We start from the raw sequence: 12,431 nt of genomic DNA, 5'->3' as shown, positions 1-12,431 counted from the left end.
ACAGCTAGGCCCGTGAGCCATGGCCGCTGAGCCTGCACGTCTGGAGCCTGTGCTCCGCAACGGGAGAGGCCACAACAGTGAGAGGCTCACATACCGCAAACAAACAAACAACAAAAAAAGCAAGAACACTTTGGGAACGTTCTGTTTGGACAAGTGTAGTGACAAGTGTTGAAGGTTTGCTCCAAGGGGGCTTCTCTTTTCTTTTTTTAAAGATGTTTGAAATGCTTAAGAGAATTTGATCTACTAAATTTTAGGAAAGTTTTTCGCACTAGATTTGTGAATCTGCCTTTGTAAATGTGAGAGAATCAAATGTATTAACTTTGTAAATGTAGTTTGAAATATCTAAGGTAATTCGAGTAATTAAAGTTGAAACTGGTGTTAAATATTGAGGAGAATTTGATATGTCAAATTTATGAAATAAGTGCACATTAATCAAATAAACAATTTAAGTGATGGTTCTTTTTCTTATACAAAAATCACTAAGGTTATAAATATAACTTATAAGTTGAGCTTAAAAGCTTAAAAATATAGGTTTTTATATTTATTACTTTGATAAATTTAATAGTTAGACACAAGTAACTATAAGAATATTTTTCTGTGCATGAAAGCTCTTTGCACAGAAAAATCAGTAACACAACATTTTTCAAAGGCTTCACAATGCACCTAAAATCAAGTCTAAAATCCTTAGCACAGTGCAAAGTTCCTGGAGAGGCAAGTCAACTGCTGCATCCCTTTCCTTGTCATCCCCATGCTTCTCCATCCTCTGCCTCACTTCCCAGACCTAGTCTCTGGGGCTACCTATTGCTGGCTGCCAGCTGCCCTACCCCCTATACATGCCGGGGCCATCTTAACCTTCCTCCCCATCTGGCTCTCTCCTGCCCTTCCTTCAAGTCCCAGCTTGAATGTCTCTTCCAACCAAGCCCCTTCTGAAACAAACTCGTATGATATTCTGTACTTGGCAAGTAAAAATCCACATTAGAATTCCCACCTATGTATTAATTGCTTTGGGCTCCCCTGGACGCTCAGGGGCTACTTCTTGGGTAGAAACAACCTCCTCCGAGTGGTACCGTTTGGCCAGGTCCCCAATAGGTGTTTTCTAAAGCAACAAACAAGTTCCTTGTCTTTTGAAATTCAGTAAGAAGGCCACAAGTGACACTTCAGACCCCCAGGATGAATCCCCAACCACTGATGTTTGAGGCAAGGGAATGCGAGCCCTCTGCCTCATATGACCACACCCTCCCAATGCAATGTCCCCCTACCCAGTCTTTCATCTGCTGCAAAGTTTTGGCCAAATCTCTTCTCTTCATCTATGAAAGATATCTGATGATTAGCAGGGCCATAATATTCTAAAGAAATGGAAATGGTACAATTGTATAGAAAAGAAAAAGAAAGAGAACCTTGACTCTTCAATCCATTCACACACAAAAAACTTTTGGGGGATGTATTATAAACACAAATGTAAAACCTAGAACTATAAAGCTTCCAGAAGAGGACCTAAGAGGATATTTTCACCACTTTGGGACAGGCAGATTTCACACGTAGGACAGAAACAGCCTTAACCACAAAGGTTTGGGGTTGTTTAGGTTGTTTATTTACATAGTTCTTTTATTCTGCCACACTGGTAAGTGTTATATGATATACTTGCCAAGCTGATATTTGAAATTCGATATTTGATACAGCCCCTTTCATTTCTAAAAACCCCAAATCTTAAAAAGTTCATACTTACTAACATCACCAGAAATGTTATCCTAGTGGATCCTGGATCAGAGGGAAAAAAATATTGTTATAAAGGATAGCATTCAGATAACTGCTGAAATTTGAGTATGGAGTGTACAATTTTACTCAGGTCATGTAAGAGAATGTCCTTATTCTTATGAAATGCATGATGAAATATTTAGGAATATAGGGATATTTATATGCCATTTACTTTCATATGATTCAGGGAAAAAATACATATGACAGAAAGAGTGTGAGAGAGAGAGAGACAGAAGCAGAGAGCGACAGTGAGAAAATGTGGCAAAATATTAACAACTGAGGAATCTAGGTAAACAGCATATGAGTGTTTTTTGTACTTTTCTTGCAACTCTTCTGTAAGCTAGAATTTGGTTTTTTTTTTTAATTTTAAGAACTAAAAAAAAAAAAGGTCTTGCTGAAATTGAATTGAATCCTGTCTCCCAAAGACTCCCATCTCTTTGGATCTAATTCTGTCCCTTATGTGATCTTTCTGGACAGACTGATGTTTTCCCACTATGATAGCATTTCAGACATCAGAATGATGGTGTCATGACTCTCCCCAACTTTTTCTCACCCGGTAATCTGGATGGGAACTTCACTTCCTTCCTGACCTTTACCCTGCCCTGCTCCATAGATCTTCTTTCTGCTCCACTCAGGGCAGATATAAACACACACATACACACACGCAAACACACATACCCACAAGTATATATACTAAGTGTGGCGTCCTACTTTGGGAACCTCTGTCAGCTCCCACATGTGCAGAGCCGTCCATGGGAATGCACAAGGAGTTATTTTCTTCCCTGCATAAAAAACCTCAACAATGTCAAAGGTTTCTCAATGCGACCATGACACAGCCTGTCACCCGCTGCATTGGCAAAGAAAAACTGGAGCGCGAAGTATTGTCTCTTTTGGCAGGACTATGAGACAAATGGAGCCTCAGGAACTCACAATGTGTGGAAAAGAGAAGAAATGACATAAAAGCCCGCCGTAGAAAGGTTGCTATGGTGTGATGTGTTTTTTCCCCCACCCCTCTTTTCAGAGCCAGAAAAAAAATGAATGATGGTAGGTTTCACCAGTTCTTTCTTAAGTGAATGAATGAGGCTTTCCCGAAGAAAAGTGGCTCACAACATGAATGGCTCCATCACACAATTTGGCGACACAATCAGACATTAGAAACCCAGATTGTTATAAGCTCTAGCCAATGCACAAAGACACAAGATGAATCTGAATTCTGAGGATGTATATTCACATTTAAAGTATTGACTGATGGCACGGATAGCGTGAGACCTGCCTAGAGTAGTCCAGTACATTTAGCATGACCAAAACCTTGCTATAGAAATGAACACCCCAGAAATGTATTGTTACCAAGATACCTCAAAACGTGTTTGCGAGGGTGTTCCCAGGGCCTGGCAAAGGAGGTTTGAAATACAGCCAGATTCTTGAGGTCCCTTCCACCTCCTTGATTCTGAGCATAAAGGGTTCTTGCAGACTCTGTGTTAACAGTAGAACGTGAGCACCATCTAAAGGCTACATACCAGATGTCTTGCCAGTGTGAACGTTGCTCGAAATGCTGTTTGCTGTGATATATAATGCTTTGGGGGATTGACACTGAAAAATTTTGCCTACCTAGAATGATGCAGTGGGCCACTACCACAGGCTATATGTCTGGGATGGTTATATTTCTGGAGAGGTACATGTTATCTGTAGTGCTTGCCTGTTTGAAAGAGTAGGCCATGGTTGGTTTGGTTTTTTTTAATTTTTATTGAAATATAGTTGATTTACAATGTTGTGTTAGTTTCAGGTGTACATATATATATATATATATATATATATATATATATAAACATATATATATATATTTTTTTACATTCTCTTCCCTTTAAGGTTATTACAAAGATATTGAGTAGAGTTCCCTGTGCTGTACAGTAGGTCCTTGTCATTTATCTGCTTTATATATAGTAGTGTGTATACTTTAATCCCTAACTCCTGATTTACCCCTCTCCCCCCTTCCCAAGAGTAGGCCATGTTTATCAGAAGCTCTATTGGCTGAGTTTTACCCAAATCCTTTGTATTCAAAGCCAAGTGAAGTCTGACTTAAAGTTTCTTTGGGAAGTTTCCAGGGCCCCGGTGGTAAGCTGGAGTCCCCAGATTACCTAGAAGTTACTAAGGACCTATTAGAAATTGGAGCTGGTCTTAAAAAGACTTGAGTGGTAGGAGGTTTTTAAAATAGATTGACCTTAGATCCTGACCCTCTGATACAGTCCTCCAATGCGAACGTGACTTCTGAGGGTCAAACCTTGGTGTGTGCGGGGACAGAGAATGGATACGGAGCAAACAGAAAAAGAATCTTAAGCTCAGTAGACAGAAATCTGTGGTGAGTTTGCCTCTGCCCCTTACTGGTTGTGAGACTCAGGGCAAATCACTCAAGCTCTCTAAGCTTTGGTTTCCCTGTCTGTAAAATGCACCTAACAACCAAGTTGTTGAGAGGATTAAATTAGAGATTGTACTCATCGTGTCTAGCCCAATACTGGATGCAGCATAAGTATTCCACGAATGATGTCATGGGCTTATTATTTTAAAATCAGACTCTCCTGTTTGAGGCAACACAGTGAACAAAGAAAGGCTTAAGGATCTCGTGCATTAGCACGGGGCCCCTGCAATAGATTCGGAGTCTCAGATCTAACAATGCCCACCAGGTTCCTCTGACACACAGCCCAGGCTCTTGCTTTTGTCTTTCAAAATGGCCTCTCTGCTCAGCGCTTCCTTAGTGTCTGCCATCGGCTCTGCCTTCCCCCTGCACGATCTTGCTTCTGCTTTTAGCACAGGTGGTTTTGTTGTCAGGGTATTTGAAGTTTTCCTTTGATGGCCCTGCAACTAAGCAACTTAATTACAAATGAGCACTCTGCCTAAAAGCCTGTATCGCTCCGCTCTCTTTTTTCCTCAGCTACCTCTGGCATATAGCCAGGGCCTCGATACACAAAAGCAAAGGGTTGGCTGACCCACCCTCCCACCACTGAACGACCCCCATCCCTTCCCATCCATCTGCTGCCTTTGTTAGAAGGGAAAAGAGGAAGCGTGAGCTAGGAGGAAAGGATCATGAAAATGTAATACATTTTTCATGAAATGTAACATGTTTAACCTTTTTAAAAAAGTTCTCAAAATGAATGATGCATTATCAGCGATTCATTCTGTTCCGAGTTGGGTCAAAGCAATATTTTAATGAGCTTACTTCTATGTTTTTCTTTTTTAAAATTAATTTTTATTGGACTATAGTTGATTTACAATGTTGTGTTAATTTCTGCTGTACAGCAAAGTGAATCATTTATACGTATACATCTATCCACTCTTTTTTAGATTCTTTTCCCATATGGATCATTACAGAGTATTCTGTAGAGGTCCCTGTGCTATACAGTAGGTTGAGCTCACTTCTATTTTTAATCACTTATATAAAATATCACCCATGTACAACTCTTGAAAAGAAGAAAAGGAAACATGGATAAACTCAACAAGTAATATCAGGTTTCTTAGTGGTGAAAGTACAACAGAAACAGACCGTTTAGAAATTCCTTTACCTTGAGAATAGGTAAGTGTTAGAGCAAGGCTCTGTGTGTGTGTGTGTGTGTGTGTGTGTGTGTCTGTGTGTGTAAAGGATATTCATGATTTGGGAAGAGATCTTCATAATCTGGTCTACAAAACTGAGTATTGGAAAACGTGACTCACTCTGGATCACACGGTTGGTGGTGGAGCCAGGAATGCATTTGGGTTTCCTGACTCCTAGGATATTGTTGAGCAAAGCCATGTGGACAGTAAAGTCTCTTAAATGTCCAAGTAACTATTGCTTGTGAGGTTTGACACCAGTTCAACCATAGTTTGTTGCCTCAACCTCTTTGATCTTGTCCTTAGACTTATCCACCATATTTGCCCTTTTTTTCACAGGGATTTCAGTACATATATTTCCAAAATAATGTATGGTTGGAATTGACATGCACTGTGACTATAAAATAAGCACCAGATTTCAAAGACTTGGTATGACAAAAAGAATGTGAATGATCTCAGTAATAAATTTTCATATTGATTACATGTTGAAATGATAATATTTGGGATAGATTCGATGGAGTAAAATAAGTTGTTAAAATTAATTTTACCTGTTTAAAAAATTTTTTTTACTGTGGCTACTATGAAATTAAAAATGATTTATGTGGGGAATTCCCTGGCGGTCCAGTGGTTAAGACTCTGCGCTTCCAATGCAGGGAGTGTGGGTTCGATCCCTGGTCAGGGAACTAAGATCCCGCATGCCATGTGGTGTGGCCAAAAAACCCCCAAACAAACAAAAATGACTTACGTGGCTCACATTACAGCTTCAGTCATATAGAATTGTAATTTTCCAATTTTAATTAGATATTCTACTCTTTGCTCAAATCCAATATTTGCAACAAAAGTTTCTGGCTCTGGGTAAATGACTGCTGTTTTGGCAAAATAGATATTAATACAAGAGATAGATGATTTAGATATATTAAGCTGTGCTAATCAATAATTGTGCTGTTTTGGGAAAATGTATAAATTGTGATAATCCGTAGTTGTACTATTCTGGAAAAGTAGAAATTAATGTAAGGAATAAATGATTTAGATGCGTTAATTTGTACTATTTAATATAATCCTCCCTTCCTTGTGGTGGAACATATAGTCCCTGACTCTCTGGTGTCCTTAAATTTAAATTTAAATTTAACCAAAAATGTGCCTTCATGAAGTTCTTCCAGCAGGCCACTACTCAGAACATACTTCAGAATAGGCTCGTTAACTCACAGCTGCAAGAGTTATTATTAAAGGGGGGTGTGAAGCAGGGGGAGAGAAGACAGGGTTTTTGAGAATAATTGAATGATGGGAGGAAGAGAAGGCTGTACATTATTTTAGAATAAATTAATTTCCCAGAAAAATATTTAAAAACTTGCACATTTCATTGCTTTAGTTGTTTTCATCTAAGCCCGATTCATGCATGGAGGAGGGCAAATAAAATGATCTAATAAGTGTCTTCTGCCACTAGAATGAATGTAATTTTAAGGCAGAATACACAAACTAAAAATTAAGTTGTAAAATAACAACCAGTTCTGATTTATTTCTACCAATTTAGTACTATAACTTTAAAAATGAAAACTTTTTATCGTATAGTAATATAACAAGAAATGTTAAAAATGCATAAATTTTTGCTGGGGAAAATTATGGATAAGAATAATGTTCGGCTTAACCAAAGCTCTATTAGAGAAGTTACAACTTGTTTGAACTCTGAATGCATAATGCAAATGGTTGCTAACACTCATGAGTGCTACTCAGTGCCAGGCATGGTTCTGGGTTTCTACACATCATGTATTAACTCATTTAATCCTCATAATAGAACCATGAAGTCTATACATAGACTCATCCTATCTTACAGATGGGAAATCCAAGGCACAGAAAGGCCCAATAGCTTGCCCAGGAGTCACATGGCTAATAAACAGCTGAGCAAGGGTGTGAATTCAGGCAGCCTGGCCCCAGAGTTCATGCTCTTAACATGCAGTGATACGTGTGTTGAGCACTATGAATTAGCGGGTAAAAGTGGGCAAACAGTTATTAAGAAAGTCTTAGAATGTTGGTTTCAACAACAATAATGAAAAATTCATTTTCATGGTTCATGAGAGACTGTCATGCAAGAAGAATCAAGAATAGAGCACTGGCCAATGGCGTGAGCATTGGTTGAAAAGTCAGGAGACACAACATCAAAAACCTCTATAGAATAAGAGAGTTGGATGACATGCCTTCCATGTTCCTTTTTCGGACCAATGATTCCGTTAGCTATGGTTTCTCATGGCTTCTTCCAATGACAGTTACCTAAAAAGTCATGAATCACAAATGAAGCTGTGTAGTTTAATAAGGGCAGGCAAAGGATACTGTTCCTATGTGAAGAGGAAATAATTGGATGGTAGTGTTATAGAAAAAGCACACTGCTGGTGTAGAACAAAATTGAAGAGGACACATTGTTAAGAATTTAGTTACTTAAAATCATATGCAGGGGGCTTCCCTGGTGGCACAGTGGTTAGGAATCCAACTGCCAATGCAGGGGACACAGGTTCGAGCCCTGCTCCAGGAAGATCCCACATGCCGCGGAGCAATTAAGCCCTTGTGCCACAACTACTGAGCCTGCACTCTAGAGCCCGCGAGCCACAACTACTGAAGCCCGCACTCCTAGAGTCCGTGCTCCACAACAAGAGAAGCCACCGCAGTGAGAAGCCCACGTAGTGCAACGAAGAGTAGCCCCTGCTCTCCGCAACTAGAGAAAGCCCGTGCACAGCAGTGAAGACCCAACACAGCCAAAAATAATAAATAAATAACCCAAAACATATGCAGGGTTTGGAATGTCAGCTCTTAGAAGGAAAGATCTTTGCCTCTTTAGGTTTATTTCCACTGCACATATGCATGGACAGTTACTTTATATACACTTTGCGATTATGATGGCAACATTAGGATTGGTGATCATTTTGAAGATAATGAAGAATTCTAGGATACCAAAAGAGAAAGTCCGAGTGATTAGAAACCATAAGAATTTATTCATACTATCTGTGAAGTGGGGATAATATTAACCTCAAGGTCTGTTGGGAGGATTAAATGAGATAAAGCAGAGAAAAGTGCTAAGCACAGTGCCTGCTTCATTACACTCTGTTAATCAAGGTTAAAAATGATGATGATGCCAATGACGACGGTGATGAGGGCAACCGTGATGATGACAATGACATGCCACACAAGTCAAACTGCTCCAAGGGAGCCATGTCTAACTCTGAACAATTTTACAATAAACCATTTAATTTACCATGTATGTGTAACACTAGGATATTGAAGCTATTCAAAAGATGACAGCCAAATACAAAAGGGTTTTAAACTCACAAGCACAGCTTTGGTTTCATATATAATTTGAAACGTATTTATTTTCTGCAGAAGTTTGTATTTGAATAGTACATTCTCTAAAGTTCTATTGGGTCAAGGTCCTGTATGCTTTGTGTCAACAAGCTCTTCACATTCCGGAATCGTAGTTTACTAACGAGAACTGACAGATACCAACACAAGATGGTTTGGTGGTCTTTTCCTTCTGTCTTCAATCTTTAGAAAAAAGAAAAAGAAGGTGGTTGGGAATCGCAAAGAAAGCACAGACTTTAAGATCAGAAGACAACCTCTGGTTTCTTATCCATGAGATTTTTGTAATAATTAACTTACCTCATAAGGATGAGATACCATCTGTGCAAGTGCTGTACCAATATAATGTTATTATAGAAAGTCATAGCTCCTTACTTTTAAAATGGCCACCTTAAAACCAAGCACACAAGATTGCCGGCTTTGTGGGTTATCTCTGTATGTCACCAGTGCACTTATCATAGTCATCTCTCACCCTCTCTAGGTTGTGCACATATGAAAATCAAAGTTATGGCTTTTTCACCGCAGTATCTCCAGCATTTAGCATTCTAGTTGACACATAGTAGGTGCTGGTACATATGTTTAAGCTATGCATTTAGAGGAAGCAGAAACATTGATTTGAACCCTAAATATTATTGGCCACTTAAGAAGACAAGATGGCGTAGATGTAATCGCTTCCTTTTACAGGTCAATAAAATATGTAAAAGTTACTGTTGCAGGTTTGGTTCCCAAGAGTCAGAGGCTGAGATGGAACTTGCGATGCAGGGTATTTATTAGGGATCAGCACCTGTGGAACACAAGGAGGGAAGCAAGTGCGGGCAGGAAGAGAGGTAGAGCTGACACGCCTCAGCCAACCCAGTTGGATGGTTCTGGAGAGAGAATTGCCCGCTAGAGTTGTCTTTCATCAGACTAAGATAGCCAGCCTCTTATTACCCTACCTACATATCAGTCACTGAATGTGAGAGCCACCCCTGGAAGAGTATGCCCTTGGGCAAGGTGACTCTGCAGCTGAGGCAGACCTGGAAAGGATTGACAGCTGAGGCAACAAATCCTTCCCTGGTGCATGCATGTCCATGTTCACCATGGTCGCCAGATTTTAAATGTTCTGTCTACCACGTGAGAAGATGGCATTAATATTTGAGGGCACAGCGTGTCTTTAATCAATGAGAAATTTGGAATTACATTCATAATTGAGTTAAAGAAATTACCCATGTTTTCATAGATTTATGGTAGAATATACCAAAATATTTCATTAATATAGCGAAGACTTGCGGGCAAACATTGATTTGTTGGCATATGATGTCATTTTCTCATGAACTATTGTCCGTCAGCAAGTAGTTGCTGGGTACCTGTTAGCACACTGAAACAGGCTTAGTAATGCCTGTTTCAATGTGCAAATAGTCCTCCTGTGGTGTAATGATACAGCTATGGGCAGAACCTCTCTTCCCAGATCCAAACCTCTCCATTATTCTAACTCTGGAAGGGAATGGGCTTGTCTGTCTACCAGGATGTGGCTGTGCCCTGGGGTCATGAAGAAGGCAGCAGAAGCAGGATATGGCTTCCCTTTCCCATCTAAGCCTTCCCAAACCCCTTTCCCCCAGGCATTTGGTATGCCATCTTGGGTAGCTCTCTTGCTCGAGTGTGTATGTTTCAACGGGGCCTGAAGAAGCGACCAAAAGCAAATCTGTACCTTAATTTCTCCAACGTCACAAAGAAGAAATCAACTTCCTCAAACAGTTCCCCAGTCATAATGTGTAGGCATCCTGTTCTACCTAATACAAAATAATGTGTTGAGTGGATTAGCAAACACTTGAGTTTACCAGAAAGCCAGCTGCTATTTCCTCAGGACCATGCGTGGTTGATTTGTCCTTCATTCTAAACTTCTGGGGAAAGTTCAGGAGGTTACATGAACAAAACCGAAGTGATTGGTCTGAGAAACTGAGATCCCAAGAAAATCAGTTCAGCCCATAAACTTCTCCATTTTCCACTATACTATTAACTCATTATTATTAAATGCTTATGAATTATGAGGGCAAGATCAGTTTACAAGAGGCTTGCCCTGCACCATTGCGGATTATCACACAGAGTTTTAAGATGTAAGCTACTGAGATTATAAGGTATTTTAATTTCCCTTTATTCATGCAGAGCAAATGGGGAAGACATTCCTTAGGCATTCCACGAGTAGTGTTTTTAAATGATCAATGTTTTCATTTGGTTCTCTCTCAATCCTTAGGGGTAGACATTAACATAAGGCTAAATATGTTTAATTTTTGAAAGATATAATGCAAATTCCATAGTAACTTAATATCCAATAATGTCTAAATTCTCTCAGTTCCCAGGGCTATTTTTAGGTCTTTAGGAAAACTATAACTCTTTTTCCTCCTTCTCAGCCTTGATATGCCCCCATTAAATTTTTTTCTAAAATAAATTTATTTACTTATTTTTGGCTGCTTTGGGTCTTCGTTGCTGGGCGCGGGCTTTCTCTAGTTGTGGTGAGCAGGGGCTACTCTTCGTTGCAGTGCGTGGGCTTCTCATTGCGGTGGCTTCTCTTGTTGCGGAGCACGGGCTCTAGGCGCATGGGCTTCAGTAGTTGTGGCTTGTGGGCTCAGTAGTTGTGGCTCACGGGCTCTAGAGCGCAGGTTCAGTAGTTGTGGTGCATGGGCTTAGCTGCTCCGCGGCACGTGGGATCTTCCTGGATCAGGGGATCAAACCCGTGTCCCCTGCATTGGCAGGCAGATTCTCAACCACTGCGTCATCAGGGAAGCCCTGCCCCCATTAAATTTTACTCTCTCTCACTGTACTCTTTTCCAGCCCATTCACCATAATCAGCATACAAGATCCTGAGAAAAGCGGGGCTCCTTTCACTGGCAAGGGGAAGGGAAGAACCCATGGCTGCAGAGAGCAGGAAGTCTGGGTTCCAGTTCCAAAGCCAAGATGACGTGTGTGACTCTGGGCAAGTTCCTGGATTTCTGCAGGTCTACATTTGCTCACCTATTTAGCGAGAGAGGAGAATGGAAGCTTTTTAATGGCCCTCCCAATGCCACCATTCTATGATTCTCTAATGTTCCAAGCATATTCTACTTTTTGCCATGGGGGAAACTTTGACAACAGACCACATAAAAGAATTTGAAGGGAACACTTTCTATGGCTTCAAGAGAATTTGGAACATAATGACTCATATAACTGCCCCCTCCAATCCCAAATTGGTAGTAAGGAAATAAAGACTGGAGTTTGGGATATATGACTCTCAAAGCAAATTGAGTTTTCAAAGCCAGGAAGAGATATTTTAAGGCTAGAAGTATTATTTTCGCTTTTCGATTAGTGACATGAAAGAATAGCTATAAATGTGACCAGCAGTTAATACTTTCATTATTGGTTAAGAACTATAACCATTTAATTTTAGGTATTAAATTTAATTCTTTTTTTATAGCAAAATTTCTCTTCATGTAATGGTCCAAATTACCATTTCACATTTGCCTTCAGAATGGGGAGAACTTCCAATTTAGTGGACTGGCTGGCTCTGTCACTATGAAGGTTAAGATCAAGGTCAAGGTTTAATAGTATTAGTTTCATTGTGTTCCAAAGCCACAGATATAAATTTAATCCCAGAGATGATGGTGTGTGAATTAATTTCCCACAGGTTGGCTGTACTAACAGTGGGGTGCACCATCACCTCTGGTGAACCAAGACAGCATGGTGTCAAGGTTGCCTTGGAAACTGAGTTGCCAGTCTGGGTTAGTGTTGAGATGCCTGCAGTG

Source organism: Lagenorhynchus albirostris, chromosome X (assembly GCF_949774975.1).
Source record: "Lagenorhynchus albirostris chromosome X, mLagAlb1.1, whole genome shotgun sequence".
NCBI classification, from domain to species: Eukaryota; Metazoa; Chordata; class Mammalia; order Artiodactyla; family Delphinidae; genus Lagenorhynchus; species Lagenorhynchus albirostris.
Note: the sequence above shows the minus strand (reverse complement) of the source record.